Source organism: Lepus europaeus, chromosome 1, assembly GCF_033115175.1.
Source record: "Lepus europaeus isolate LE1 chromosome 1, mLepTim1.pri, whole genome shotgun sequence".
Lineage (NCBI taxonomy): Eukaryota > Metazoa > Chordata > Mammalia > Lagomorpha > Leporidae > Lepus > Lepus europaeus.
In genome coordinates, this window is record NC_084827.1 from 172,379,367 (window position 1) to 172,397,708 (window position 18,342).

The window sequence follows — 18,342 nt, forward strand, 5'->3', positions numbered from 1 at the left end:
CAGCTTTTTTGTTGGCAATCTTTTTAAAAAGATTTAATAAATTAAATGGTGAATTTCACTGTCTGAAAAGTTATTTTTGCATTATGTATTTAGTTATTTAGGTGTGTTTACATTTAATAATGTGGGTAGAATTAATGTCTGCTACATAAATAATTTGCCTTAAACCTGAGGTGAAACTTGTGCTTACGGTTAATCATGGTTAAATATAAAAGGCATTTTTGGAGGCCATCTAATACTGGGATAAAAGTTAACCTTTGCTTTAAAAAAGTAACAAAGGCAGATGGAAATTAACTTTGTGATAATTAGGCTCTTGTGATAATTTGATTAGATTTTCAACTTCAGAAGTTTATGTGTTTATGTAGAGAGGGAGCTAGTAATTCTGAGGGGTAGCTTACTGTCAAAGACCTAGATAAAGATTTGGGGTGGGGGGAAACGGAGCTTTTTCCTTCTTGCTTTGAATGGGCTTCTAGTCTCCTTGTTTTAGTCACGTGTCTTACAGTTAGTCTAAATAGTGATGTAGTATTCTAAAAATCAATAAACTTCACAAAGTAAATGGCTATTTTTTGTAATCTTTAGATAAGGATGAGTCAGCCTAACCAGCTGATTAATGATACTCAGTATTTACAAGAAAGTCTTAATATTTTCTAGAAAGGAAATAGTATGTGATTGTACTATTCTGATTTCAATTCTTATATTTGAAATAGACAAATATAATTAAGATTTTTAGTTTTAATCTTCTCTTTTACTCAAATAAAATGTATTCATTTTGCACTCTTTTCTTCTTAATACTTTGATAGTAACATCTGAAAATTTTGCCTGTTTGTGATGCATGTCTGTTTTGATTCTAAAATAGTGAAGTGTATATTCACAACTAATGAATACTTTTAAGTGTATGATTTAGAGAAGTGGCACTTGATATCTCCAGATTTCACCAATAACAAATTTTGAATAATCAGATTGCAGGTTGATGTATGTACAGTACAAAAAAATATAAAACTGGATGAAAGGCAGAAAGTTTTTTTTAATGAAATTAAGCATAGATTAATATATTCACTGATTACAAATACAATTTTAATTTTATTTGTGGAAAGTTTGAGATTAGTGTAGCTGTGCAGACTTGAAATTACTTCCTTAGAACGTTGGTTACTTTCTTAGAATATTCAGTATGCAGAATTTCAGAAATCAAAATGGAGTAAAAAATAAAGAACAGTATTCTGTTCTTAGATTGAAACTCTTGTGACAATGGATAAAGCCAGAGTAACAGGACTGGAAATTTTACACGCCACTGGATAAATAAATGAAAATATAAACATGTGGAGGTAGAGACTGATTCAAAAATATGAAGACTTTTTTTTTTTTAAGATTTAGTTATTTGACAGGGAAAGACAGAGATGTTCCATCCTCTGGTTCAATCCTCAAATACCTGTAATAGCTGAGGCTGGGCTTCACTGAAGCTATCAGATAGGAACTCCATCTGGGTCTCTCCAGTAGCAGGAACTCAAGTACTTAAGTGGCTTCCCAGTTCACATTAGCAGGAAGCTGAATTGAAAGTTGAGGTGGGTATTGATCTCAGGAGTCCCGTATAGGATGCAGGAGTCCCAGGTGGCAGTTTAACCTGTTGCACCACAATGCCTGCCCCCTAAAACTGTATTTTTAATTGTGGTAAGAACATGTAAGATGAGATCTATCCTCTTAATAAATTACATGCATAAATATATTTAAATAAATAAAAGTTAATAAGTATAGTTGCAGTGTTGAATAGTAATCTCTACAATGTATTTATCTAGCTTAACTGAAACTTTATGTTGAATAACAATTTCTGATTTCTTCCTCACCCCTGATACCCGCTGTTGTATTCTGTATGGGTTTAACTATTTTAGATACTTCACTTAAGTGAAATTATACAGTATTTGTCCTCTGTGACTGGTATAATTCATTTAGCATAAGATTCTGAAGGTTCATCCTTTATGCATAGTTTGCAAGATTTCTGAAGGAACATTTTTTGAAGTTGTTAACTTCAAGGTAAACTTAGCTTGTATAAAAAATATTAATGTTAGGAAACTTACTATATCAATCATTAGAAGTAAAATATAAACATTAGAAATGAATGTAATTGATTCATGAATTTTAAATCCTACAAAGAGGCATGTGGATCGGTAGATCACAGTATTAGATAAGTAATGATAAGAATAAGAAGTTTCAGATTACATAAAAGAGGGACTTAACTCTGATGGAAAGTAGAGGTTTGGTAAGACCTCATAATAGAGACAAAACATTTGCTGTTTTTTGGGAAGACTAGAACTTAAGCTGGCATAGAAAGATACTAGAAATGAAGCAAACATGGCACACAGTGAAAAAGAAGAATTTGCAACAGGTTTCTAGGAAATAACACCAACCTTGTAGATACTAGTTAAAGAAAACCAATTTACTTTCTCATAGTGTTAGTGTACCTGAGGATATTTTAGGCCCAAAGTAGTGAATTAGGCACCTTTGGTTCTTCATAGTATTAACAGTTTCTGTGTTCTTAAAAACTTAAAAGGATGTTTAGCTGATAAGAATTAATATTAGGAAATAGAGAATGATTGTTATAGCTTCATAACCAACTATTCATAGACAAGTGTTCTTTTATTGTCTTACTTAACATGTGTAGGGAATAGTACACAGAACTTGAGTTTACATTCAAAATAGGTTATTTGTTTCTATTGTCATCTTTTTTAAACAGCTTGGAAAGGACCACAGTCATATAAAGTTAGAATAAAATGACACTATTATACATGTTGTGCATGAATGAATTCATACTTCAAGATGAATGTTTCTGGAATTAAAAAGGACAGAAAGTATATTGACTTTGGCAGAAGTTTTTTATTTTTTCCTTGTACTGGGGTGTTGTATGTTGGAGGTCATGTTTGGCTATTGTCACTGTGGAGAATGTTGCTGAATTGAGCAGGCAAACACCATAGATGATGGATGACTTGTTATGTGTCAAACAAAATTAACCTGTAGGCCACATGCTTTTTCCTCCAAACATATATGGTAAGCATCTGTGTATATAATTTAATTCTGTTTAACATAGTTTGCATTACAATTGTGAGCATCCTGTTGCCAAAGAAAATCAGGCACCAGGCCCAGCATCAGAGTTCTGGGAGAGGACTAACAAGTTATAAAGCAATGGCATGGATACACACGAGTTATTGATTAAGACCGTCAGTGCAATGACTTATCCACATATGTATGTCTAGGGAAGATAGCACTTCATTCAGACTTTATTGGGAATTATTTCCTTACTGTCTTGTAAAAACCTCAAAACTGATAGTAGTACTAATGGTATGTGAGTTATTAGTAAAGTATATCTGTATTGATCTGTGTTGGTAGCTGTGTAAGCGAATAATATTGCTATTTATAAATAGACAATGCCATACTTTTACAGAGTATATTGTTAGATATATAGATATATTTTATCTCTGCAGATATAATTTACAAGTTACATGAATAGTTTCGTACTTCCAGCCTTTTTTTTTTTTTTGTCTTTTTTTTAAAGATTCATTTATTTATTTGAAAGGAAGAGTTACAGGGAGGCAGAGGCTGGGCCAAACAGCTGGAGCTGGGCCGATCCAAAGCCAGAAGCCAGGAGCTTCATCCAGGTCCCCCACACGGATGCCGGGCCCAAGGACTTCGGCCATCTTCCACTGCTTTCCCAGGCCATAGCAGGGATTGGAAGTGGAGCAGTGGGGGCTCAAACCAGCGCCCATATGGAATGCCAGCTCTGGAGGCTGCTATGAGCATTACCTGCTATGCCACAGCTCTGGCCCCAGTATTTTCAGACTTCCGTAGCATCTTTGAAAGAGCAGATACGTAAACTTATTAAGTTATAGAATATAGTATACTAAATATTAGTAAATACTTTACAGCAAAACACTTTGTGATTATTTGCTGAATGAATTTTTGACTTTTTTCCCAAAGGCAAAATATTTAGCAAAAAGTTTCCACTTATTTTAAAATTTTATTTATCTGTTTTATTTTTATTTGAAAGGCACAGAGAGACATAGAGAGAGAGCATGCTCCTGTCTACTTTTTCACTCCCCACATCCCTGCAACAGCCAGGCCTCAGCCAGGAGCCAGGATCTCAATCCAGGTCTCCCATGTGGGTGGCAGGAATGTAGTTACTTGAGCCATCACCATTGCCTTCCATGGTTTGCATTGGCAAGGAGTTGGAAGCAAGTTTCAGACTCTAGCACTCTACCATGGGACACAGGCATCATAACCTCTAGTCTAAATGCCTGCCTCTGGATCTTCTCTTTAAACCGTCAAAATTTTTACTCTTTGTTTTTCAGAAATGTTTTATTCTACAAAGGCTAAGACTGTGATATGTTTTATAAATTTACTTTGTTTTATTTTTGTAACAATTCCTGGGTTCTACTCCTTAGACATTCCAACCATGGATGTCAGTTGAGACACAACAGTGTTTTGCATTTTCAACCACAACATAATTTGATTCTGATACAGGTGGCTGTGGATGGATCACCATTTGAGAAAACTAATATGCTTAATCTAGAGGCTCCAGATCAGGACTTCCCAAAAATCTGCAATTCCATTTATCCCATTAATTTGTGAACTTTGGCACTTCGGGCAAACCGTTTTTTTTTCTGAGCTTCGTTTTTATTTGTAATCTCTGAGAAGTCCCTGTCTTGTCTAGTTTGTGAGGTTGGTTTGAATGCAGTATATGTGAAAACATTTTGAAAATTGATGTAAGGTAATGGTTTATGTACACAGATACTAGTTGATTCCAAAGCTCTGAAAGTGCCATGTAGTAACGTGTGTGCTTTCAGCTGTATTTAGTGTGGAGAGAAACTGCATAATTTCAGTCAGTATGATGTTGTGAAAAGATAGTTCACTAGTAATAGTTAAAAACTCTTTTAATGGCAAAAGTATAATTTTTAAAAATATTTATTTATTTGAAAGGCAGGGTGACAAATGAAAGGGAGACAGAGAAATCTTTAATTTGCCACTTCACTCCTCTAGTGGCTGCAACAGCCAGGATGGGCCAAAGCTGAAGCCAAGAACCAGGAACTCCATGTGGTCTCCCATGTGGGTGGCAGAGACTCAAGCACTGTGGTCCTCATCTGTTGCCTTACCAGGTACATTATTAGGAAGCCAAATTGGAAACAGAGTAGCTAGGACTGGGACTGGCACTCCAGGATGGGATATGGGTATCCCAAGAGGTAGTGGAACACACTGCACCACTACAGCCACCGCAAAAGTATAGTTATTTGTGGAAATCGCTTCCTAGTGAGATGTTGGAGCTTTAAAGTCACCTAATCATGTGGGATATCTAGATTTGAGTTCTGGGCTCCTGTCTTCAGCTTGGCCTTGCTTTAGCTTTTGAGGACATTTGGGGGAGTGAACCACTGGATGGAAGATCTTTCTGTTTGACCTTTCATCTCTTTCTGCCTTTCCGATAATTTTAAAACCATTGAGATTGTTGAGGCACACTGTTAAATTGTTTCAGAGGATATTTGTTCAGTTTCTATGTATTTACGGGAAAATATATTTTAGAAGAGGCTTTAGTGCTATAGTTCTCAACTTTAACTCAGTCTAATAATTACTAAAATAGTAATTTTTAGGGCTGGCGCTGTGATGTAGTGGGCTAGGCCTCTGCCTACAGTGCTGACATCCTATGTGGGCACTGGTTTGAGTCCTTGCTGCTCCTCTTCCAATCCAGCTCTCTGTTAATGGCCTGGGAAAGCAGTGGAAGATGGTCAAATGCTTGGGTCCCTGCATGCAAGTGGGAGACTGAGGCGAAGCACCTGGCTCCTGGCTTTGAATCGGCTCAGCTCTGGCCATTGGAGCCATCTGGGGATTGAACCAGCAGATGGAAGACCTCTCTCTCTCCCTCTCTGTCTGTAACTTTGCCTCTCAAATACAGAAAAAAAACTTAAAAAAATAAAATAGTAATGTTTAGAATATTTGGAGATTTGGAGTTCATTCTTTGATAGTAGCTGTTGGCTTTTGGAAAAATACCTAATTTTACTAATTCACAAAATATGAAGGGATATTATCTTTGTGTTATACGTATTATAACGTGGGTTTTTCTGAATGATAACAGAAAACCCATAGTATTATAAAAACAACTAGATGTTAGTTTGTCACTCTTCCTGAGAACTTACTTATTTATTACATTGATATCTCTGGTCATAATACTTACTTCCTCCTAGCTTTGTTTGTTTGTTTGTTAAAAACACAAGTTGTTAGACTTTTTTTTGTTCTATTTTAAGAAGTTTTTTTATTAAGGAGATGTTAACCTACACAATTAGACCGTAGTATAACAAAGTCTTATCCACCGTACTCCCTATTTCTTTATTATTATTTTTTAAAGATTTATTTATTTATTTGAAAAAGTTACAGAGAGGCAGAGGCAAAGAGAGAGAAGACTTCCTTCTGCTGGTTCACTCCCCAAAAAGCTGCAGTGGCTGGAGCTGAGCTGATCTGAAGCCAAGAGACAGGAGTTTCTTCCAGGTCTTCCATGTAGGTGTAGAGGCCCAAGCACTTGGGCCATCTTCTACTTCTTTCGTAGGCCATAGTGGAGAGCTATATCGGAAGTGGAGCAGCAGGGTCTTGAACCCAGTGCCTGTATGAGATGCTGGCACTGTAGGTGGTGGTTTTACCTGCTATGCCACAGTGCTGGCCCCTCTTTATTGTTTTGTAGCATACCAGCTCATGCAGTTTCATCTGTACATCTATCAACTCATTATTTAAAAAACATCTTAAAGATAATGATCCCATTTTCATGTCTGTAAAAGTCAGTGATAGTCTTGTCATCCGGTAAGGTTTCAGATTTTCTGTTGTTAATATTGATTTCTTTACCCTCCGTTACAGTTTATTTGAATTAGGATACAAATAAGGCCTGGACATGATGAGTGTAATTAACAGGGGTTGTGAAATTCTGAAATCTTAGGAGTTAGCTGGATCACAATAAGACCTGAAAGGCCAGCTGGTACAGGCAACTTCTTGGGCGACCATATTGCTGGTCTGGGGATAGACATAGGGAGAGGTTTTGTCAGGAGAGTGAGTCCTCAGACCAGGTCTTTGGCTACTGGAGAGCTAAGTACCCTAAAAATTGGGGACCCTGCCAGTTTAAGTCCTTGGGAACAAAATAGTGCAGGTGACTTTCTGTACCTTGTGAGTGAACTCATTGCATTTAGTATACATCTGAGCTGTAGTTCTTTTGTTTCTCTTCCACTGCTCTGCTTTCAGCTCCTACTCAGGCTCATGAAAATTGATGTTAGGTTCTTACTTCAGAGCGAGAAGCCTATTTGCCAGTCAGCACTGACATTCACACCTTGGCAACAGAGGATACCATCTGGTTATGAAGTGCTGTGTGCTGGTAAGAAGAAACTTGAAATGGGCTCTGGGCCCATAGAGTTTTGAGGAATTGTTGATGACTTTGAAGGCTTCATAGTTCTGTTTTAGACTGAAGCCTTCCTGTACAGCAAGTCAGCTTTGGCAAGTAGAAGTTACAAGACCATACATGTAGTATTTTCCTTTTTATTATTTCATTTTTTATTAATATTCTATGAATATATCTACATTTTAAAGAGAGATTTATTTGAAGGGCAGAATGACACATATGCATAGATCTTCTGTCTGTTGGTTCACTCCCCAAATGGCTGCAACGGCCAGGTCTGGGTCAGGTCAAAGCCAGCACCCAGGAACTGCATCCTGGTCTCCCTCATGGGTGGCAAGATACTTGGTTATCCATTAGCTGTTGCCTTCCCAGACACATTAGCAGGAAGCAGCTGGGAACTAGTCGCTCTGTTATGGGATGTGGGGATCCCAAGTGATGGCTTAATCGTTGCACACCCTCTCTTTCATAAACTTTTTGTAGCTCCATCAGATTAGCATTTTAAAACTGTAAATTTCCCTCTAAATGTTACTTTAACTGCATTGTAAGAATTTGGTAAATTGTATTTTATCATTAGATGCTTTCTAATTGTCCTTTTGAGTTCTTCTTTGAACCATGGATTACACTAAGTAATTATTTAATTTTGAGTATTTGGGGTTTTTCTAGGTCCCTTACTGTAATTGGTTTCTAATTCTGTATCATCAGAGAACCTTTTCTGTGTACTTTCTACCCTTTTTTAAATCAAGACCTGTTTTATGGTGTTAGTTGCATGGCCTGTCTTGATGACCAGACTATGTCCACTTTAAAGAAGCGTGCTTTTCTGAACTCGTTGGGTGTAATGTTCTATAAATGTCAGTTATAGTTCTATAATTTATAATGGTGTTTCGCTCTTGTAAGTTTCCTTTACTGATTTGTGTAGTTAATTGTTGATAGAACAATTAGACAAATAGTTTTGGATTTACATATATATCTGTCATTATTTGCTTTATGTATCAACATGTTTACAATTATGTCATCTTGGTAAAAATGTCATTCTGTCATTATGCAGTGTGTCTTTTTATCTTTGTTAATATTCTTTTTTTCTGATATATTTTTCTTTGAAGTGATAGGCTATTTTGAAAGTGTTTTTGCTTTCCAGAATTTTCTATAATGTACCTGAACATTCTTTTTATGGGTGTGTATATTTATGCTTGTGGTTTGCTGAGTTTCTTGAATCCATAAATTTATCATATGCTAAATTGGGAAAATTTCAGCTATTTTTTCAGCAGATATTTTTCTGCCACGTTCTCTCACTTATGTGATTACAGTTGCATGTATATTAAACATTTTTATATTGTCCCAGTTTCCTGAGTCTGTTAGCATTTCTTTTGTCTTTTTTAAAAATTTCTTTATTTGAGAGGCAGAGTTACAGAGAGACAGAGAGAAAGGTCTTCCATCTGCTGGTTGGTTCACTCCCCAAATGGCTGCAATGGCTAGAGCAGGCTGATCGGAAGCCAGGAGCTAGGAACTTCTTGGTCTCCCACGTAGGTGCAGGGGCACAAGCACCTGAGCCATCTTCATCTTCCACTGCTTTCCCAGGCCATAAGCAGAGTTATATCAGAAGAGGAGCAGCTGGGACGTGAACCAGCGCTGATAAGGGGTGCTGGCGCTGCAGGCGGAGGCTTAGCTTACAGCCCCACAGTGCTGGCCTCAAATCTGTCAGTATTTCTTCCTCAGTCATTCCATTCTTCCCATTGGATAATGGATAATTTTTGTTTATCTGCAACAGACTCTTCTGTTATTTCCAAGATTTAATTTTTAAATCACAGATATTATCTATTCCAGTTTTAGGTTTGTGTTTTTTTTTTTTTTTTCATATTAGTTTCTGTTTCTCTGCTGATATTTCATACTTCATATTCTTTAACATAGATATCTTGGCTGCTTTAAATCTCTGTCTGCTAATTGTAAATTGTTATCTGTCACCACTGATTATGTTTTCTTCTATTATGAGTTGCCTTTTCCTGTTTCTTTGTAAATCTAGTGATTTTGGATTTTATTCTGAACATTGAAAATGGTAGATTACAGAGCCTCTAGATTGAATGTTTTGTTCCAACAAAAATTATTGATCTGAGGGGATGAACATTTAGCCTAGTGGTTAGGATTCCAGTTAAGACACGTATATCCCATATCCAGATACCTGGGTTCCTGGCTCTGGCTCCAGATTCTAGGTTCCCTACTTAACTCAGACCCAGGGAGGCAGTGTTGTTGTCTCAAGAAATTGAGTCCCTGCCATCCATTTGGAAAAAGTAGATTGAGTTCCTGGCTCCTGTATTTCACATGGCTCACCCTCACAGTTGTAGGCATTTAGGGAATAAACCAACCAACAGTTGGGAATGTGCATACTCTCCCTCTCACTCTTTTAAGTAAATAAATAATTAAAATGTATTTTGTTTGTTTGTTTTTAACTTTAGCAAACTGGTTAGTGGGTGCCAACTGAAATCTCTACTCAATTCTTTTAATCCAAGGGTGGAGAACATTTTTCTGCTAAGGACCATTTGGAAATTTATAATGTCATTCACTGGCCATACAGAATTACCAGTTTAAAAATTAGCCTGCTTGGGAGCCAGCACTGTGGCGTAGAAGGTTTGGAAGCTGCCTGTAGTGTCGGGATCCCATCTGAGTGCCAGTTGTGTCCCAGCTGCTTCTGATCCAGCTTCCTGCTAATACGCTTGGGAAGGCAACGGAAGATGGTCAAAGTCCCACCCATGTAGCAGACCCAGAAGAAGCTGCTGGCTTCGGCTTGGCCCAGCCCTAGCTGTTGCAGCCATTTGGAGAGTGAACCGGAAGATGGAATTCCTATCTCTTTCTTTCAAATAAGTAAATTTTTTTTTAATTTGCCTGCTGTAGATTTGTTGAATTTTGCTTCCCATCTGCAATTGCCTTGACAGGGATAGACCAAATGATTTCACTAGCCTTATACAAACTGCAGGCCTGATGTTCCCCACCCCTATTTTGGTTTTTAATTCTTAATTCACATATAGGTGAAGGTGCCAGAAATTTTAGCAAAGCTAATATACAGGTTTTGTGGTGCCCATTCTGTTTATCTCCCTTCTGGAGTTTATCCCTCACTTTCCAATTGGCATAGTCAAGGCAGACTTTGTATTATACTTCAAGATTTGTGGATTTCTATTTGAGTTTTAGGCCTGCATGGGCAGGGGCTGTTTTTAAGTTTTGGTCCTTTAAAAAAACAGACAGATAACTAGTTCTGTTTCTTTCTTGGAAGTGTTGACCCTTCTCCAGTTTGTGAATGTTCTCTGGTGTCCTTTTTTTTTTTTTTTTGCCCAGAGTTTATCATTACTATCTGCTGGAGAGCTGGTTATTTTTGTTTGTTTTTTAAAGGTTTATTTATGTATTTGAAAGGCAGAACAACAGAGAGAGGGACACAACACACACACACACACATAGGGTGGGGATGGGGGCAAGATATCTTCCATCTCCTGGTTCATGCCCCAAATGACTTCAATAGCCAGTTCTCAACCAGGCAGAAGCCAGGAACCTCCGTCGTGGTTTTCCACATGGGTATAGCAGTTGAGACTCAAGTACTTGGGTCATCTTCTTCTGCCTTCCTCTACACATTAGCAGGAAGCTGGTTCAGATGTGAAGTAGCCAGGACTTGAACTTACACTCCAATATGGGGTGCTGGCCTTGTAAGCAGTGGCTTAACCTGCCACAATGGCCTTGGGAGTTGGGTTTTAATTCTGTTCCTTTGTCCTCTTATTTGCCTATGAACTAACTGGTAGTAGGATACTGTACGCTCTTTTATTAAATTCTGGCCTAATTTGGGGAAGAGGAAAAGATCCACTGTTTCATAAGTTGCATGAAGTATTTTTTTTATCAGAGACGACTTTTTTTTTGTTTTAAGATTTATTTATTTATTTGAAAGGCACAGTTACAGAGAGGCAGATGCAGAGAAGTCTTCCATCTGCTGGTTCATTCCTCAAATGGCTGCAACAGCTGGAGCTGGGCAGTAACCATGAGCTTCTTTTGGATCTCTCATGTGGGTGCAGGGCCCCAGGACTTGGCCATCTTCTGCTTTCCTAGGTCTTAGCAGAGAGCTGGATCAGAAGTGGAGTGCCCACATGGATTTTCCACACTGCAGGTGGTGACTTTAACCACTGTGCCACAGCGTAGGCCCCCAAAGAGACTTTTTTTTTAAGTCATGTTAGTAGCTGCTAATGCTGGTTGTCTTCATTAACTAGAGGTTATAAAATGGTGATATTCTAATTGAGTGGCTTTCCCAATACAGTTTGGGACCTGTGATGGGGAGGGATCCTTGTGACCTTTTTAGGGTTCTGTAAGGTAAAAACATTTTTAGTAATGCTAAAATTTGATTTGCTGTTTTTAACTCCTGTCTTCATGGTTATAAAGAGGTGTTTTCCAGAAGCTATATAACATAAAAATACTGAAACAAGTGAGAAATTAGCTGTTTTCTATTTAACCAAGCATTAACAATTTTAAACAGTGCCAGTCTTTCCATTAATTATTTTCATAAATAAAAGCTCTTTATATTAACAATTTTTTTTTACTGTAAAGTTATTTAGAAGTACCCATGTGGTGCTTATAAGCAGAAGCTTATTGTAGTTCCTAATGTGCCTCTATTTTCAAAATAGTTATGTAGTGTCTGCCAACAGTGACCAATTAGTGGGTTTTTAAAATTCCACTAAGAACTTATTTATTTGATGTGTTTCAGTCAGTTGTAATTATTTTTGATGCCCAAATCATCCCCTTTGACTAGTGAAATCATTTGATTTTGAAACCTACTTAATGCTCTCCTTTTCTGCAGATCTTTTACTTCAAAATGGTTTGCCTTAATATTCCTATTTCTCCCTTTTTACCTTGAACCACAGACATATTTGCAAATACTCGAAGAAAACTGAATGCTTCTTCCTCATTCCTGATTGATTTATGTTTTATGTAGAATATAGTGCAAATTAGATTTCCTTCCAAACTCATTTTGTATTTGGACTAGTCTCTTTTGTTCTTTGGTGAGTATCTCCATTTCCAGCCTCACTCAGCTGCCACAGATGCAGGCCTTTAGTTGCTAGGGTAACAAGATAGTAGATTATCAGTATGAGTAGATCACTATCATTGAATCCTAAATTGAGCTAAATAATGAGTGAGTAGTGTTGATGTTAAAGGTGGTACACTGATGATATCTCTAAACCACAGATAATCCACAAACAGTTGTGTTTTATATCAAGACAAGTAAATAAAGTTATATCTTTAGTATTCAGATTCATACTATCTTTGGGAATGAGAATGCTTCCTTTAAGAGACTTGACAAACTTCAAAATGATTGAATTGAAAACACTGATGAGATATTTTTTCCTTTTTAGAAAACGATTCTTAAGTTCATCCAAAAGAATAAATAAGCAAAACCAGCTGAGAAGAATTTGTAAAACAGAGTTATACAGAATTGACTCTACTAGATACTAAATGTATCTCTATATTTATACACAGAAAATTTTAAAACCAATTTATAGTAACTATAGCATTATGGAGCTAATACAAGAATGGTCACAAGTCCATAGAATAAAGCCAAGATACACACTGTATTATGTGTGTGTGCATAAATATGAAAACTGTATGAACTTATCAAAGAAATGAATTTGAGTTGTGCAGTGTGCAAGCAATTAGGTTTATTCACTAACATGGAGAGTCATTTGGAATATTAGTTGACATGATATAACAAATAGATTGTAGAAAAAATTGAGTTAAAATTCATAAAGGAAGCATGAAAATGCGGAGAATACCATATCTCCCTACAAGATACTTATTAATCCAGTGGAGGGGGAGTCAGATAGCAACTGCACAATGGAGATATCTTACAGATATATTTTAGTCAAGTAATCAAAGTTAGCATCATCAGTTCTGGGACATGTGCCTTTTTTTTTTTTTTAACAGGCAGAGTGGACAGTGAGAGAGAGACAGAGAGAAAGGTCTTCCTTTGCCGTTGGTTCACCCTCCAATGGCCGCCGCGGTAGGCGCGCTGCGGCCGGCGCACCGCGCTGATCCGATGGCAGGAGCCAGGTGCTTCTCCTGGTCTCCCATGGGGTGCAGGGCCCAAGCACTTGGGCCATCCTCCACTGCACTCCCTGGCCACAGCAGAGAGCTGGCCTGGAAGAGGGGCAACCGGGACAGGATCGGTGCCCCGACCGGGACTAGAACCCGGTGTGCCGGCGCCGCAAGGCGGAGGATTAGCCTAGTGAGCCGTGGCGCCGGCCTTAAGATTTATTTATTTGAAAGGCAGAGCTGCAGAGAGAAGATTTATTTATTTGAAAGGCAGAGCTGCAGAGAGATATTCCATCCACTGGTTCACTCCTCCCACTGATTCACTCCCCAAATGGCCATGGTGGCCTGGGGGCTGGGTCAGACTGAAACCAGGAGCCAGGATTTTATTCCGGTCCTCTCTTATGGGTTGCAGGGGCCCAAGCACTTGGGCCATCTTCCGCTGATTTCCCAGGCACATTAGAGTGGAGCTGTATCAGAAGTGAAGCAGTTGGGACTCAAACTGACGCCCATATGGGATGCCTGCATTGCAGGCCGCGGCTTCACCCGCTGTGCCACATTGCCAGCCCCAACATGTGCATCCTGTAGATGCACTGTGAAGAGTACATTGTCATTTATTTGGTGGTACTTTGCAAAATGCATAATATGAATTTAGTCGTGAGGATACCCAAATTAAGGAACATAGTACAAAACATCTGGCCGTACTTATCCATTTTAAGATGTCATGGTCACAAGAGAAAAAAGGACAAAGAAATTGTTTCATGATAGAAAAAACAGTAAGAAGACAGAACAGTTATGGACCTTCCTTGGTGGGGCCTTCTGGGTCCTGCATTTGGTGCAGATGCAGGCAGGAAACCCCAGGTGTGCCAGGAGGGGGCTGTGGAAGAGCCATGGGCAGGTGCTTACTTTGGACAGCCTATATAGTTTTCCCGTTGATATGAAGTCTTTACGATAATTGGCTACTCAGTGGATAGATTAGGTAGTAAAATGTGTAAACTGTTAATTTCTTGATTTTGATAATGCTATGGTGCTGTAAAGCCTTGATTTTTAGAAAATACACAGTTTGAGTTAAAAGGTTTGTTGTGTCTACAATTTAAATGGTTCAGAAAAAATTTATCTGTCTCAAGAGAGAAAATAAAGCAGATGCTAACATTTCAATGATGAGTAAAGGATATATAGATTTTATATTTAGTACTTGCAACTTCTCCATTATAATTTTGAAAAGCAGGCAAAATTGTAGTGTTCATGGATGCATCCATTGAGGGAGGAGACAGTAATAGAAACACAAAGAAGTGATTGCTATAAAAATTAATAGAAAATATAACTAACTACATATTTAACATTTTGAATGCAGATTTTATAGACTAAAAGCAATGGAAATAAAAACTGATAACTTTAGGTAAAACCTGGAAAACTAGCAAAAGACATAGCACATAAAATTAAAAGGCAGAGCTAATAGGCAGGCATAATATTTTATTTACATATGTTATCTCAGTTTCAGAAAGTGGGGAAATAGTACTATTTCCTGAAACTACCATGACTTCAGTAATATTAAATTTATAAAACTAATTTATTTATTTTTTAAAGATTTTATTTTTTTATTTGTGAGGTAGAGTTGCAGACAGAGGGAGACAGACAGAGAGAGGTCCTCCATCTGCTGGTTCACTTCCCAGAGGCTGCAATGGCCAGAGCTGAGCTGATTGAAGCCAGGAGCCAGGAGTTTCTTCCTGGTCTCCCATGCGGGTGCAGGGGCCCAAGCACTTGGGCCATCTTCTACTGCTTTCCCAGACCATAGCAGACAGCTGGATCAGAAGAGGAGCAGCAGGGCCACAAACTGGTGCCTGTAAGGGTTGCCGGCTTAGCCTACCATGCCACAGCACTGGCCCAAGCTCTATCTAATTTATAAAGCACTGCCTAAGTAATATGTTTGGGGCAGGGGTGGATAGTGCTTACTAGGCTCATACTTCTTGTTGGAGGTAAAAAAAGAGGCAAGGCTTTCTGTCCTGAGAAAACCACAGATAGAGCTGATTGGATCAGGAATAGGGACAACTAACCCTTAAGTAGGAGTGGGGGACAGTTAATTAAATCCCCCTTTCTTTTTTTTTATTTTTAAGATTTATTTGAAAAGAACGGTGAGAGGGAGGGAGGGAGGGAGGGAGATGGGGAACTGCTGGTTCACACCCTATGTGGCCACAATGACCAGGGCTGGGCCAGACCGAAGCCAGAAGCCAGGAGCTTCCTCTGGGTCTCCCACATGGGTGCAGGGGCCCAAGGACTTGGGCCATCCTCTTCTGCTTTCCCAGGTATTCTAGAAGGGAGGTGGACCAGAAGTGCAGCAGCCAGGACACCTATCACCCATATGTCCCAAAATCCTTTTTTTTTTTTTTTTTTTTAAATTTTTTTACAGACAGAGTGGACAGAGAGAGAGAGAGAGAGAGAGAGAGAGAGAAAGGTCTTCCTTTGCCGTTGGTTCACCCTCCAATGGCCACTGCGGCCAGCGCACCGTGCTGATCTGAAGGCAGGAGCCAGGTGCTTCTCCTGGTCTCCCATGTGGGTGCAGGGCCCAAGCACTTGGGCCATCCTCCACTGCACTCCTGGGCCACAGCAGAGAGCTGGACTGGAAGAGGGGCAACCGGGACAGGATCCGGTGCCCTGACCGGGACTAGAACCTGGTGTGCTGGCGCCACAAGGCGGAGGATTAGCCTGTTGAGCCGTGGCGCCAGCTAAAAATCCTTTTTTTAAACACACGCACACACACACACAAATTTTTTAAAGAGTTTTTTAAATTTATTTGAAAGAGTTAACAGAAAGAGATAGAGAGAGAGAGAGACAGAGAGGTCCTCCATTCACTGGTTTGCTCTCCAAATCGGCTGGACCTGGGCCAATCCAAAGCCAGAAGCCAGGAGCTTCTTCTGGGTCTCCCACGTGGGTGGAGGGGCCCAAGGACTTGGGCCATCCTTTGATGCTTTCTCAGGTGCATTAGCAGGGAGCTGGATCAGAAATTGAGCATCTGGAACTCGAACTGGTGCCCATATGGGATGCCAGAGCTGCAGGCTGGGTTTTTAACCTGCTGCGCCATAGCACTGGTCCAAGATTTATTTATTTATTTTAGAATCAGAGATCTTCCATCCACTGGTTCACTCCCCAAGTGGCTGCAACATCCAGGGCTGTGCCAGGCCAAAGCCAGGAGTTAAGAGCTTCTTATGGATCTCTCATGTGGGTGCAGGGGGTTGAGCATTTGAGCCATCTTCCACAGCTTCCCCAGGCACATTAGCAGGGAGCTGGATCAGAAGTGGAGCAGTTGAGTCTTGAACTGTTGCCCGTATGGAATATTGGCACCAGGTGGTGACTTTACCCGCTGCCAGCCCCAATATCCCCTTTGTTAAGAAATTAACATATACAGAGGCTAAACTCTAATTTTGATGAATTACTTGAACTGAAAAGGCAGTGTGTACTTGGCCCTTTGTGGGCTAATAAATGAAAAAAATAAGTAAAATTAAACAAGTACTGAGATAAGCAAGAGCAGGAACCATGAGAAACAAAAATGATTGGTATTGGTGCTAATTGAGAAAGGGAGTTTAGAAAGCAGAACTCAGATGGCTTTGTGTACCAGATGGCTTCCTGTTTGCACCTCTTTTTTCCATGAAGTTTTGGTTTTGTTTTCATCAAGTATTGCTGTATGCTTTCTGTAAATCTGTTTTATCTGGGCTAGTTTAGCTGGATTTTGGTTCTATGTAACCAGTCTGAAACATAATTCTGATGTTGAGACATAAAATGTATTTCATAGGAATGGGAATGCTATGAGTTGTATTTGCTGCTTTTTACTAAGTCTTCACAATAGGTATTATGAATTAGAGCTGTTGGTCTCCTTCATAATTCACAAGTAATTGCAAATAAATTTTCTTAATATTTCTGCTACATTTAATTATCCTCTAGTGTTCTAAATATTTGCTCTGTTAATTTCACTTATGAGCCTTCCTAATCCCTTGGCAAATTTTTTGCTTTTTCTGTTTCACTGTACATAGTTAATTAGGAAACAAATGTTTAATACCTATTAATCTTTCACTAAAACTTACTTTTGGTAATTCGTTTTCTATATTCTCAAGTGAGTTGATAGATATAATAAATTGATTTTTTTAAAGATTTATTTATTTGAAAGAGTTAGAGAAGAAGAAACATAGAAAGATCTTTGCTGTGCTGGTTCACTCCCAGATGGCCACCTCAGCCAGGTCTGGGCTAGGCTGAAGCCAGGAGCCCTCAGCCTCATTTGGGTTTCCCACGTGGGTGTAGGGACTCAAGGACATGGGCCATCTTCTAGGAATATTAGCATGATTTGGATTGGAAGTGAAGCAGCACAGACTCGAACTGATGTCCGTATGGGATGCTGGCACTGTAGGCAGTGGTTTAACCCACTGTGCTACAGTGTTAAGTAGCTGGGACAGGAACTGTGCCTGTATGGGATGTTGGCACCACAGGTGGAGGCTTAGCCTACTACTCCACAGCACCATCCCTGGGAGGAAACATTTTATAAAACCAAATGTTAAAATGGGATATACCAAGTATCCTATACGGTTCCTAAAAAGATGTGTATTGATGCAGAACTGTCAGTGTCTCTTATATAAGGCATGTGGATCCTACTTTTGTTTTTCCAAGAGTCATTCTGTTTATAAGTGGTTTATGTTGTTGTCAATCAGAAATACCTTTCAGCTTCTGGTTTTTAGCATAGTTATGTAAATATAGACTGGATGAATGTAGAGAATGTTAATGTATTTGTTTTTTCAGTATTGAACTTGAGTAATGGCATGTATTTTTTTAAAGATTTATTTATTTATTTATTTGAAAGAAAGAGAGGCAGAGAGAGAGAGAGAGAGAAGTCTTCAATTCACTGGTTCACT

General features: G+C 38.8%; 1 protein-coding gene across 3 annotated transcripts in view; it reads left to right on the forward strand.

Moving 5' to 3' along the window:
• The window catches only part of AGFG1 (ArfGAP with FG repeats 1), an 84,989-nt gene that overhangs the window by 20,536 nt on the left and 46,111 nt on the right, over positions 1 to 18,342 (forward strand). The gene's annotated exons all lie outside the window — the stretch shown is intronic.